The following is a 12,661-nucleotide window of genomic DNA, read 5'->3' on the forward strand; positions in this document are numbered from 1 at the left end:
AAGAAAAAGAGGTGAAGAAACAGAACAACAGAATAAAAACAGAATACAATAAAGGAAAACACACATTAAAAGAATGAAAGGAGAGTAACAAAAAGAAGAAAATTTTCATGGCCACAATACAAGAAACTGCAGTAGCCCCGGAGCACTGAGCACTTTGAAATCACATCATCAAGGTAGTCAATAATCATAATGAGAAAACATTCACTTTCATAGAGAAATGGGGGGTGGGGTGAGAAGTAGAATATCAAATCCTGAACATACCCTAGACATTTACCCCATATTACTAGTGTAGAAGTAGGAGTGAACCTACCTAGATGGTGACTAGACATTAAGGCCATGTTTGGGAAGTGAGATATGTTGAGAACATATCTCATCTCATCTCAAAATTTCTCCTAATTTCTTTCTCAAACATTCATCTAACACAAAATACTCTTCAAATTCAAATCTTCTACTTTTTCATCATGTCATTACCTAATGATTATAATTTTTCCAAACTTCTAAACAAAACACAATAAATAATACAACTTTTTTAAATTTCAAAAAAACAATAATATTAATAAATTATATTCAAACAAATTTTTAACTTTATAATACATTTTTTCAACTTTTTCTCTCTTCTTTCCCAAAACCCAATAAAACATCTCAACCCAAACAATTTCACTACTATTTACAGAATTGTCATCTCATTTCATTACCCAAGCATGCCCTAAGGGTTGTGCTCGAGTTGTTGGTCTCCTTGTTGATGAAGACTTTGGGCTCTTAGCCTTCTTGAATTCCCGATAGAAAAAAGAAAAGAAAGTATATTGAAGTACTTAATGATCTTGAAAGTGAGATGAAGCCTATCGTCCAAATGCCTTTTATATGGCAGGATTGTCAGAAACAGTTCTGATAGTTTTGACCTCTGCTGAAAGAGTGATCGTTGTAAAGGCAAAAATTAGCTAGGATTAGATGACTAAATGATAAGGTTTATCTTATCATTATTTGATTAAATTTGGATGAATGTAAAAATAATTATTGATTTGTATCTAAACAATGCTGAGTCTATCTAGAAGTTTTAGGAGTTGTTTAGATAAGTCCCTGAAGTCAAAATCGAGTTCTGATAGTTTTGCACTTATCCTGAAGAAATCTGAAACAGAGTTGAGTATATATCAGAAGAAGTTATCACGAAATGTTAGCAGTCCGTCGGGACGCGTTTTCGCGTTTGTTGCTAACCGTCAGCAAAGTCCTACTGCAACTAGAACTCTTTCCAGACTTTCTATTTAAAGAGATTCGGTTTTGTATCTTCTCAAGCACTTTGAGCCACTAATTTCAGAGAGGATATTCTGAGCATTTATGAGGGAAAATTCACTTGAGAATTTTCATGGGATTTTTCATATCTTCTTGAGTGTGATCGTGCTTTGAGGGTGAAGTAACATCGATTGGATTTCAGCCTCTGGAGTTCCAGAAGGGAAGTTAATATTTGAAGATCGCTAGAGGTTCTGGCTGGAAATGCGGTAGAAGACAAACGGGTCGTTTGTCTAGGCAAGTAAGAGAGTTGAATTGCAAAGGTTTTATAATTGATTATTACTTGTAATTGTTTTTCAAATAATAAGATTGACTTTCCTAGGTTTGGCTGCCCCATAGGGTTTTACCTTTAAAGAGTTCTTTAAAGGGTTTCCCTTCGTAACCAATCCTTGTGTCTTGCAAGTTTGATTATTTATTTTAAAGTATTTGATTCGTTTCATAATCTTGATAATTGAGATCTAACCTATTTGTTCAAGGAAATTGGTAGACAATTTCGTGGTTTTATATGGGTATGTTGGGAATTTCAATTGGCATCAGAGAGTGGTTCACTCATTCGAGTGTGATCCGTGCCCTTGTAGATCATGTCGACGTCATTATACGTTCCACCATACTTCGATGGGGAAAACTATGCTTATTGGAAAGTTCGTATGAGGGCTTTTCTCAAGTCTTTGGATGAACGTGTATGGCATTTGGTTGAACGAGGATGGACTAAGCCCGAGACATCTATAGATGCTTGGACAAAAGATGAAATCAACAATTGCAATTTGAATAGCAAAGGACTTAACGCTATTTTCATGGCGGTATCCTCTGAAAAATTTAAAAGAATCTCCATGTGTGAGATTGCTAAAGAAACTTTGGATATTTTTGAGGTTACACATGAAGGCACAAGAATAGTAAAAAATTCGAAATTGCAAATGTAACCTCAAAATTTGAAGAGATTAACATGTTGGAAGACGAAAATTTTTTTATGCTAAACTGAATGATATTGTGAATTCCAGGTTTAATTTCGGCGAGAAGGTGGAGGATTCAAGGATCGTGAGGAAAATTCTAAGGTCTTTACCTGAAAGATTTTGACCCAAAGTTACCGCTATTGAAGAAAGTAAAGATATTGATGCAATAAGGGTAGAAGAACTGGTAGGTTCTTTACAAACGTATGAATCTTCGTTTCCACAAGCAAGAAAATGTAAGTTTATTGCCTTAAAAACTATAGAAGAAAATCTTAACAATGAGGATATAGATCTCATAGTAAGAAAGTTCAAAAAATTCATGTTTAATAAAAAATATAGTGGAAAGAAAAAAAGAGGTAAAGAATTTTCTACAAAGAAAAATTATTTTGAACATTGGAATAAAGAAAAATCTGATAAAGTAAAGTATCATGAATGTTCTGATTATGGTCATATAAGAATTGAATGTCCAAATTCAAGAAAAGTAAAGGAAAAGCATTCAATATCACACTGAGTAATAATTCAGAATTTGAAACTTCAAATTCATCATCTGATTATGACAATACTTTTGTGGCTTTTTTTACTGTTGTTAATGATTTTTCTGATATTGAGCTAACAAAATCTGAAAATGATGATGACAATAGTGATTCGGAGGTTGCTCTAGTTGTGGATGATCATGAGTTGAGTTTACAAGAAGCTTACAATGATGTGTGTGAAGAAGTGATCAAATTAAAAAAACTCAACAAGAAGCTGTACAAGAAATTCACTAATATGGAGTGTGAGAAAAATAACTTGTCTAAGACATTCAAAATTTCTGATATTGAAATAACAAGATTAAGAAATAAAAAAATTGCATTAGAAAAAAAATTGGAAAATGTTCAAGAAAAAACAGCAACACAGAAACTAGAAGAGATGTTGAGTTTTCAAAAATCTAGTTGTGATCGCACGGGTTTGGGGTATATGACTTCCCAAGGTATGGAACTTAAAGACTCATTATCCGCTACCACCTCATCAAAAGATATCATTTTTGTTAAAGGAAGTCAAGATGAGGAAACTCCAAAGAAGGCCGTGTCTACAACTCATGTTCCAAGAGCCTCACATGATAGATCAATGACAAAGAAGTCCAACCAAGGTAAGTCCAAAGGTAAGTTTAGTCCTACTTGTCATTATTGTGGTGTTATTGGTCATCTAAGGCCAAATTGCTTTAACTTGAATAAAGTAAAGAAAAATGGATGTGAAAAAAATCCAGAAAGGAAAGGAAATAGTCTAGAGAATCAAGTTTGTGATATGAATCAACAGATAAAATTTTTAAGTCTCAAACTTGGTAAACTAGCAGATTTTTGCTTTCAAAATAAAGAAAAGATCATACAAAGTGGTGTTGATGAAAAAAATGGGCCAAAATTTAAAGTAAAATGGGTGGTTAAAAAAGATGCCTTGTTGCATTAATTAATAGGACTACTTGGATGTTCTTGCATCCTTTATATTAATGCATTAGCCTAGGACATGCATTTTATTTTTCTGTTTTGTTTTTATGTTTTTATTTTTCTGTTTTAAATAAGAAAAATATAATATATAAAAAAAAATTCTGGTTTGGTTCAAAACTTTTCTTTAAGGAAAGTGCATGCTTGATATGTCAAAGTTTAAGCATTTGTATTCTCACTTAATAAATTCCTAAACCTATGCATCTTTCTATTTTGTGCAATTCACTTTGTGCATACTAACCCTATGGATTATCTTGGCAAAGTTCGTTTTCAATGCATAGTGAGAAACTTATATGTATGCTTTTATAATTAAAGTTCACATCATCTAATGAGATGCTCATCAAAGAGAGAGTTCATACCTTGAATTGACTAATACTAGTTAAACTTAGTACATCAATAAAGAGCTCTCTTCTTGCCAAACACAAAGAGTGATCCATATAGAAAAAGTCAGTGTTAATTCATTGCGGAAAAAGACAAACACCCTACACGGATCTATCTCCTTAAGTCCTTATAGAAAGAATCGTTGCTCTAATCATTGTGGAAAAAGATGAGCAACAAAAATGGACTTAAAAAAGGGGATTGTGCAAACTAGTGTTTGGAGGAGATGCTCATGTATCTAGACCCTAGCATAAAGTTTGACTTTTAAGGAGAAGCAACAAACTCTCATGAGCATCTATAAGAAGCAATCTTTCATGAATAAGGGTATAAAAAAAAAATATATTGAAGAAAGGAGTTCATAAAAATACTATGTTATAAGTATACTCACTCACACACTCACATGAACTTTGACATTGATGATCTTATGAGGAGTGAACATCCATAGTGATTGCTGCAAATAAAATGGTGTACTTTATTGAATTTGTTTTATGAGTTACACTATGTTTGAACCAAGATGCATTTAGGCATGTTACTAGCCCTATTGCTTTATATAAAAAAAAAATTAAAAAAAAAGTTTTTTTTGGTTTGTTTGAGATATGAGCCTAAATATGTGTTTTTGGTCTCTTATGTTGGTGTTGCAGTAGTCCCAGTGAGACTCTTTTTCCTCGGGCACGTGCTTAGGCACACGGCACTTATGTGCCTTATGTTTTTTCTTTCTTGTGTCTTATACATGCGCCGACCTCCCACCCCCTTTCTCTCTTATTTTGCATGGCATCCAACTCACTCACACCTTTCCTCCTCTTTTGAGACCCAACCGAATCCTTCATTCACTCATATCACTAGTTAGACTTTTGAGACACATGGGAGTTGTTCATCATGTCTTTTTTAGTGTTTTCATCTTGGCACACATAAGTGATATTTATTCTATTTTGTGTCTTGTCAGATTAGTGACAAAAAGGGGGAGTATTGGAAGAGCAAATTGAAATATTTTGATATTGTGAAATTTTGGGGGAGTTTGAGTAAGTGGGAGTTTAATGAATTTGCTAAAAATATAAAAAGGGGAGCAACAAAATATTGAGGGGGATAACTATATACTTTAGGGGGAGCAGCAGAATATTGAAGGGGAGAACTAAGTATTGAACATTGTTATTGATAATGACTAGAACACTTTCTTATTGATATAACCTTTGATTATTATTGAGACTAGTTTCAAGGAATGTTCTATGTCATTTCTTATCAATACTGTATTAAGATATTTTTCATGAGATCTTGGTCTGCTGGTTGTTTTTGTCTTAGGTACACACTATATTTATCAAGTTGGTTTTGTGACCGATCCGCCAAAGGAAAGATTGTATATGCAAGACATTCATCAAGTTGGCTTTGTCACCAATCCGGCAAAGGAGGAGATTGTAAAGGCAAAAATTGGCTACGATTAGATGACTAAATGATAAGGTTTATCTTATCATTATTTGATTAAATTTGGATGAATGTAAAAATAATTATTTATTTGTATCTAAACAATGCTGAGTCTATCTAGAAGTTTTAGGAGTTGTTTAGATAAGTCCCTGAAGTCAAAATCGAGTTCTAATAGTTTTGCACTTATCCAGAAGAAATCAAAAACAGAGTTGAGTATATATCAGAAGAAGTTATCACGAAATGTTAGCAGTTCGTCGGGACGCATTTTCGCATCTGTTGCTAATCGTCAGCAGAGTCCTACTGCAACTAGAACTCTTTCCAGACTTTCTATTTAAAGGGATTCAGTTTTGTATCTTCTCAAGCACTTTGAGCCACGAATTTCAGAGAGGATATTCTGAGCATTTATGATAGGAAATTCACTTGAGAATTTTTATGGGATTTTTCATATCTTCTTGAGTGTGATCGTGCTTTGAGGGTAAAGTAACATCGATTGGATTTCAGCCTTTGGAGTTCCAGAAGGGAAGTCAATATTTGAAGATCGCTAGAGGTTCTGGCTGCTACTGTGGTAGAAGACAAACGGGTCGTTTGTCTAGGCAAGTAAGAGAGTTGAATTGCAAAGGTTTTGTAATTGATTATTACTTGTAATTGTTTTTCAAATAATAAGATTGACTTTCCTAGGTTTGGCTGCCCCGTAGGGTTTTACCTTTAAAGAGTTCTTTAAAGGGTTTCCCTTCGTAACCAATCCTTGTATCTTGCAAGTTTGATTATTTATTTTAAAGTATTTGATTCGTTTCATAATCTTGATAATTGAGATCTAACCTATTTGTTCAAGAAAATTGGTAGACAATTTTGTGATTTTACAGAGGTATCTTGGAAATTTCAATTGTGAATCTTAGTCGTCCATGCGTCAGCTAGACTAAAGAATGATATGGATCAAGTGGATTGATGGGACAAGACGCACATTTCCCTGCAGCTTGCCTCAAAATTAGGCACACAATTTACTTCATTATGAAAATTGCCCAGTGGTGGTGGGCCTTACTTCTATGTTCAAACATATGACCTGCAAGTCCGTATTTCCTCTTTTCCTAGGTAGGCTCTTGTTGAGACGTCATTGCTCTTGTTGAGTCGTATGACAAGCACGTTCATATTCCTATGAGCTCCTCCATATTATCTTAGAGCATTCTTAATTAGCTCTATACAAGGCTTTTCATTGTCCATTGCTCACCTTACGTACAGTCAGCACATTCTTCGCTCACCCGGTGTAGGGCACACATCTCCTTAGTCGCCTTGTTCTCTTTGTGCTGCTCGTACCAGCCAAGCTCTCCACAACGTGCTGCTTGCCTTACTTCATTTTTGATTGCACATTGCTCCCCTAGCTGCCCTCTTCCTATTGGCATTTCGCCTGCATGGGGGAACTCCTTCCCTTGATTCGAAGTCGTCCTCACATAAAGAATGTCAACACAAAGTCGAAGGTAACGCATAGAGAGACTGCAATGTAGAAATTGCTTTGTCCTATGCATCCGTCATCTAGTGAAAAAGTGGAGCGAATGGTATAAAAGAGCCAGCTTTTTCATCAAAGAGAGATATAAAAGGAAAGCTAAAATGATAATGAGGGATTGATCGATATAGCACACAAAAGGAAGACGCGAAAAGGAAACAAAAAAATCAGCAATCATTCAACTAGGAATGCTAAACTGGAAATATCCGTAACATACTTGAGAAACCAAGCAAAGTAAATATCTATTATTAGAATCTTCATGTAACACCCTCAAAATCTTACTAATGTGCACCAAAAAGTGACAAAAGTACGAATAGAACAAGAAGAATATTAAGGGAATGTTTGGACAGGCAAAGAATTCTCAAAATTTCATTCTCAAACATTACTCAAAACACAACATTCAATTTCAAATTTTCAACTTCTTCATCTAAAACAAAACACAAAATCAATATAACTTTTACAAACTTCAAAATATTCAAACCATTTTTTGACTTTATAATATTTTTATTCTGTTTTTTTCTCTCTCCTTTGCCAAAACAAAATAAACATATTCACTCAAACCATTTCATTGTTATTCACAAAATTCTGTGATACACCAAGTGTCCAAACATGCCCTAGGTTCTCCATTCATACAAGGCGGTAAGCATTACAAAACAACAAAGTCTGTCAAGTTCCCTTCCAATTAAGAAACACTTAATCTTTGTTTTGAAGTATTCTTAAGCACTGCTAAAACAGATACATTGAAAGAAATTGAAAGAAAATAGCCTTCAACATTACTAACAACAAATGGCTACGGAAATAAAGATTTATACTCGTAAAGGAACAACTTAATTTGATAAGGCCACCATATTTAGATCTTTTTTATTTTTTTTATTTTTATTTTTTTATATTTTTAAAGTGAGGCCACCATATTTAGATCTGATTCCACATAAACCCAAAAAAGAACTAAATAAAAGACTATGCTAATCCAGCTATCTCTTCACTGGCTCAGTTACTAACGTACTCTGCTTCTGAAAAAATATACTGAAAGTGTCCACTAAGACCATTTAGTGACGTTGCTTTCCTTGGAAACTCCTACTATGATAGTAAATCATGTGATATTTCATAAGAATAACCAAAGAGCTTTGTAAATGAACAGCTAACCAACATCAGGTCCATATTTGACTAAAAAGTATTATAAAGGCGGCTTACCATTCTTCGGTCAATCATACAGCATCCATCTGCAAAAAGCAGAGTTGGAAATGTATCAAATCCCTCTGATAGACATAGAGTCAAAATAAGCCTCATCCCCTTTTGACAGTCTGGTGTTTCTGCAAGTGATAGATCCCCTGTAGACTTTGTATATGCTCGGAGAAGAATAATCCACCAAAATCCAGAGTCTACAGGAGCAACTCTACCAATAGCACTTTCACCAAAGTCAGCAACTAAAGTATCCAATTTTCGAATGGGGTCATGATGAACTTTGAAGCTGGCTGGCATTGCACCTTCCCCAAGTTTAAATCGGTCTATTCTTTTCTCCCACCCTTGAAGACACAAAGGAAGTTCTTAACTATGTCAGGTTCACCATTCATCAAGAAAGTGAGGGCACTAGGTACAAAGTCTCTTACAAATATCTGAAGAGAAACAAATATCAAGTCAGGCCCATAAGATATTTTTTATGATCATGAACTCGAAGACAGTGCAAACACAAAATTTGTTTAAGCCAATTAAACCCCAAACCCGGGTAATGGGCCCACAACAAATATCCGGTAACAAAGTCAGAAGACATGCACAGGTCAAGACATATATCACAGGTTCATATAGCTGCTCTTCATTTTGATGTAAAAGTCTGCCTGATCACCTTTTGAGAGATTCCATCAACCGAGATCAAGTTTTCAAGTTTACCTAATGAACATCCGGATCATCATTTATTTTTTATGATAAGGAACTCTAGAGATAGCGTAAATACAACATGTTTTGTACCCAATTAAGCAACGAACCCATGTAACTTGTCCACATTACATGGATAAGGGTAAATCATCGGCTTTTCACCGATAGTAGGTAGCCCTCATAAATTGTTTGCACCCTTAGATAGAACATTAGACCTTGGGGATGGCCCCCAAGACCAAACCCTATAGGAATTTTTATTTTTATAAGAAACTAAACTATTTTCTCCAACTAAACCCTTGGCTACATCAAAATCTGTGGTGGTCAAAAGGGTTGTTGTGCAAGTGGCATTCGGGACTCTGACTTCTACTTTGCAATGTGCCTAAGGATTAAGAGTTTTGCTACATACAAGCACAGTCGCGTACTAATCTGTGTACCAATACTGATTTATTCATACTTAAAATTTAAATTAACACCATTTTCAATAAAATCTACTTTTTGACCAATCACATCACATTGGTGCACAGATTAGTGCACAATTATGCTTGCAACTATATTTTTCCAAGGATTAAATACAATTTAAGCTCCCCCTTGAGTTGAACGGTTCTTCACTATTGGTTGTGAGTTTTTCACCAATTGCATTCTTTCCAATCGCTAGTGGTGTAATCGGTTCGGTTTTGTCTAGTTTTGTACATTTTTTAGAACTCAATAGGTACACACTAGTTTTGAAAATTTAAGAACCAAAACTGGACTGATTCACTACTGAAACTGGAACTTCTAGTTTTTTCGGTCTCAGTCCAGTCTAGTTTTTTCGATTTTACGGACTATCTGTGTTGGTAATAATATTATGTTTACATATACTAAACTATTAGATTATTTCTATTATAGTATACTTTTTATACGAGTATATATGATCAAATTTGTAAAAATGTATTTACCAAAAAGATATATATTATAATTTATTATGTCAAAAATGTATTTATCATTGATATATACATATATATATATATATATATATATATTAAAAGTAAGTTTATATATTAATAACTTCATATTAATAGATTAAAATTTTATGTTATATTATATTAATTTTATATTATAAGATTAAAACTTAGATATTATATCAAATGTTATATTAATTTTATGTTATAAAATTAATAGACTTGAATAATAAGATTAAAATTTCATGTTATATGAATTAGCAATTTAACCTATAATATATATTATAATATAAAAAATTATAAATATATATACCAGTCTAGTCCGATTTAAACCATACCGCACTGATTTAGGACCGGCTTTGAATTTTGATTCTTAAGAATTGGTACTAGATCAGACATCTTTATAAATCGGACCGTATCGACCGAATCCGCTAGTTCGATCCGGTCCGGTTTAACCAGTTTTCCCCCTTTTTTTTTTACATCCCTACCAATCACAATCAACCTCCCCTCAACTTTTAAGTACAAATGCATTCTCTAGTACCATTAATCCAAAATCTTAAATGGGTTTTCATCCCGAATTCGATCGATATTTTTAGTTTTTTAAGTTTTGTTTACATAGACAATGCCTATTGACTTCATCAATAGAATCTTTGAGAACTTAGAAAAATGTTCTTAATTTTAATCATTTCTTAATATTTTTATTTATAAAAATGTTTATTTTTTAATTGTCTTGTACCTGATTATGATAGTCGATCATTGAGCATCATTATTTGGCCTAGAAGTTTTACCTGATCATAGTTAAGAACTTCCTCCGAGGCATGATCATACGCAGCGATCGTCCCAAGCGGTTGACCTCAGAAATACACCAAAGATCGCCGGAGTGCTTCCCAAGCATTGGCAACCATAGGATGGGGCTCAAATGAGTTCTGAGCAGAGGACGCCGGGGTCTCGAAACCCGACCTGCCACCAGGTGAGTACGTGCTCTCAAAGTTATCCAAGCCTCCTCTGGTGAGACCGATCGACAGCTTGCAGGCGACCTCTCATTAATTGAACGCTGTCCCTTGATGTTTAGCCTTGGCTTGTCGAGAAGGCGCAGAAGGTCGTAGTTGTCCATTTCGGGGATGGAGCAATGCGAGCTCATGTTTTTAAGTCCCATTTCTTTCGTCCCTTCCATCTCTTCTGATTCGTTCGTGTTCAAATCACTAAGAAAGACCTACCAAAATGCTAAAAAAGATCACACAGGTCAACTGTAAATAAAAAAAGTTTAAAAACGAAGACTATTAAAAATGATAGATCAAAATCAACCAAAAGCGAAGTCTAGATTGAACCACAGATGACGAACATTATTTCACAAAAAGAAGGAAAATTACAAACTCTGGTTTTCCAGTTACGAGGAAGAAGATGAAGCAAATTGGCCAAACTTCCAAACTTCACGTAAATGTTAAGGACGTGTTTCATTGCCACCTCCCACACAGATCACCTGCAACAAATGAAGGGGCGGCACTGATTGCCCTGTGAAATTTCTGATGCCAAAGCCAGAAATATAATATGAGAGTAAGAGTGTATAGTAAATCAAGTTAAGGATTTGTTACCTCCTGTAGGTTATTTATAGAAGTTATTTCCTTGGAGTGATAGGAATCTAATAAACCTTGTGAAGCCTTTTCCTTGTAGGAGTCTAAGTTAAGTGAAGCAGTTCCCTTCTAGGAGTAGGAGTCTATCTCCTATTAGGAATCTAGTCTGTTTCCTCTTAAGAGAGTGAGTCGATTTGTCTTATCTCTTAGCTAAAGTTGTGGGGAGTCAAATATCCATTCCAGTTACCCCGCTAATTTCCTTTGTGATCATCACATGGGAAATTAAATACTTTGCATTCTTTGTACCTACCTTTTACCCCATCAGCTCGTGGGCATTAGTTTGCTTTTGTTTTTCCCTACCCCTCTGAGGATCCATGCTAGTTAGTGCGCATGGGTGTCTTCACTTCCTTTTGGTTAGCTATTAGTTGGCTGCATCGTGCATGAGGCTCGACCTTTGGTAGCTCGGCCTTTTGGTTGTCTTGGGAGTCTTCAAGTCAACCATAATTGAGGTAACCTACAGAAAAAGCAGTTCTGGTAGCTGTGAAGCCTTAGAAGACCTTGAGAATCTTCAAGTCAATAATCTACAAAATAAATTTAGAAACTTGGTTACTGGTATCCTGCTCGATCCCTAGTTTGTTGTCCAATCCCTAGTTTTTTGTTTGTTTTGTGCTAAGCATTGAGAGACTCAGCTTGAAGAGATAGGCGGGAGATGTACTCGACCGCATTGAGTGTGAGTGTGGAGCTCAATTTTGAGTCTGTGGAAGTTCGCCTGAGAGACTGTTTATTGCATGGAAAAAACTGTTTATCCTTGAGTGCTTTTGTAACAGTATTTTTGCACGGTTGAGACTGCTAAATACTTGCTCGCCCAGAATTGTTGGTCATATTGCTCGCCTAGAAGCTTTTATCCTTTTGCTCACCTAGATGCGTTTGTATGGTTGCTCGCCTTAAGGCGTTTGTATAGTTGACTGCCTAGAGGCGTTCGTATAGTTGATTTCCCAGAGGCATCTATATTCTTGCTTGCCTATAGGTGTTTGTGTTGTTGCTCGCCCAAAGGCATTGGTTTACTAAAAACAAAATTGGTTAGTATAATAAAAATGTACAAAGTTAAGATTTAAATACCTCAGCCTTGCTCTGGTGGCGATGGGCTTTCTGGCGAGAAGATTAACTTGGGTGTTGAGGAGTTTCCTTTGTACATGGCACTGCGAGGCTGATAGCTCGCCATTGGTATTTAGTGGTTGGGCAGTCCCTGACCTTTCCCACCTTTTTTCATGGCACTACAAGC

At 35.1% G+C, this 12,661-nt stretch overlaps 1 pseudogene; it reads right to left on the minus strand.

Annotated features, from left to right (window-relative positions):
* The window catches only part of LOC122299694, a 29,126-nt pseudogene extending 18,144 nt beyond the window's left edge, over window positions 1-10,982 (minus strand).
* Window positions 10,983-12,661: the final 1,679 nt, after the last annotated feature.

Source organism: Carya illinoinensis, chromosome 16, assembly GCF_018687715.1.
Source record: "Carya illinoinensis cultivar Pawnee chromosome 16, C.illinoinensisPawnee_v1, whole genome shotgun sequence".
In the NCBI taxonomy this organism is placed as follows: Eukaryota; Viridiplantae; Streptophyta; class Magnoliopsida; order Fagales; family Juglandaceae; genus Carya; species Carya illinoinensis.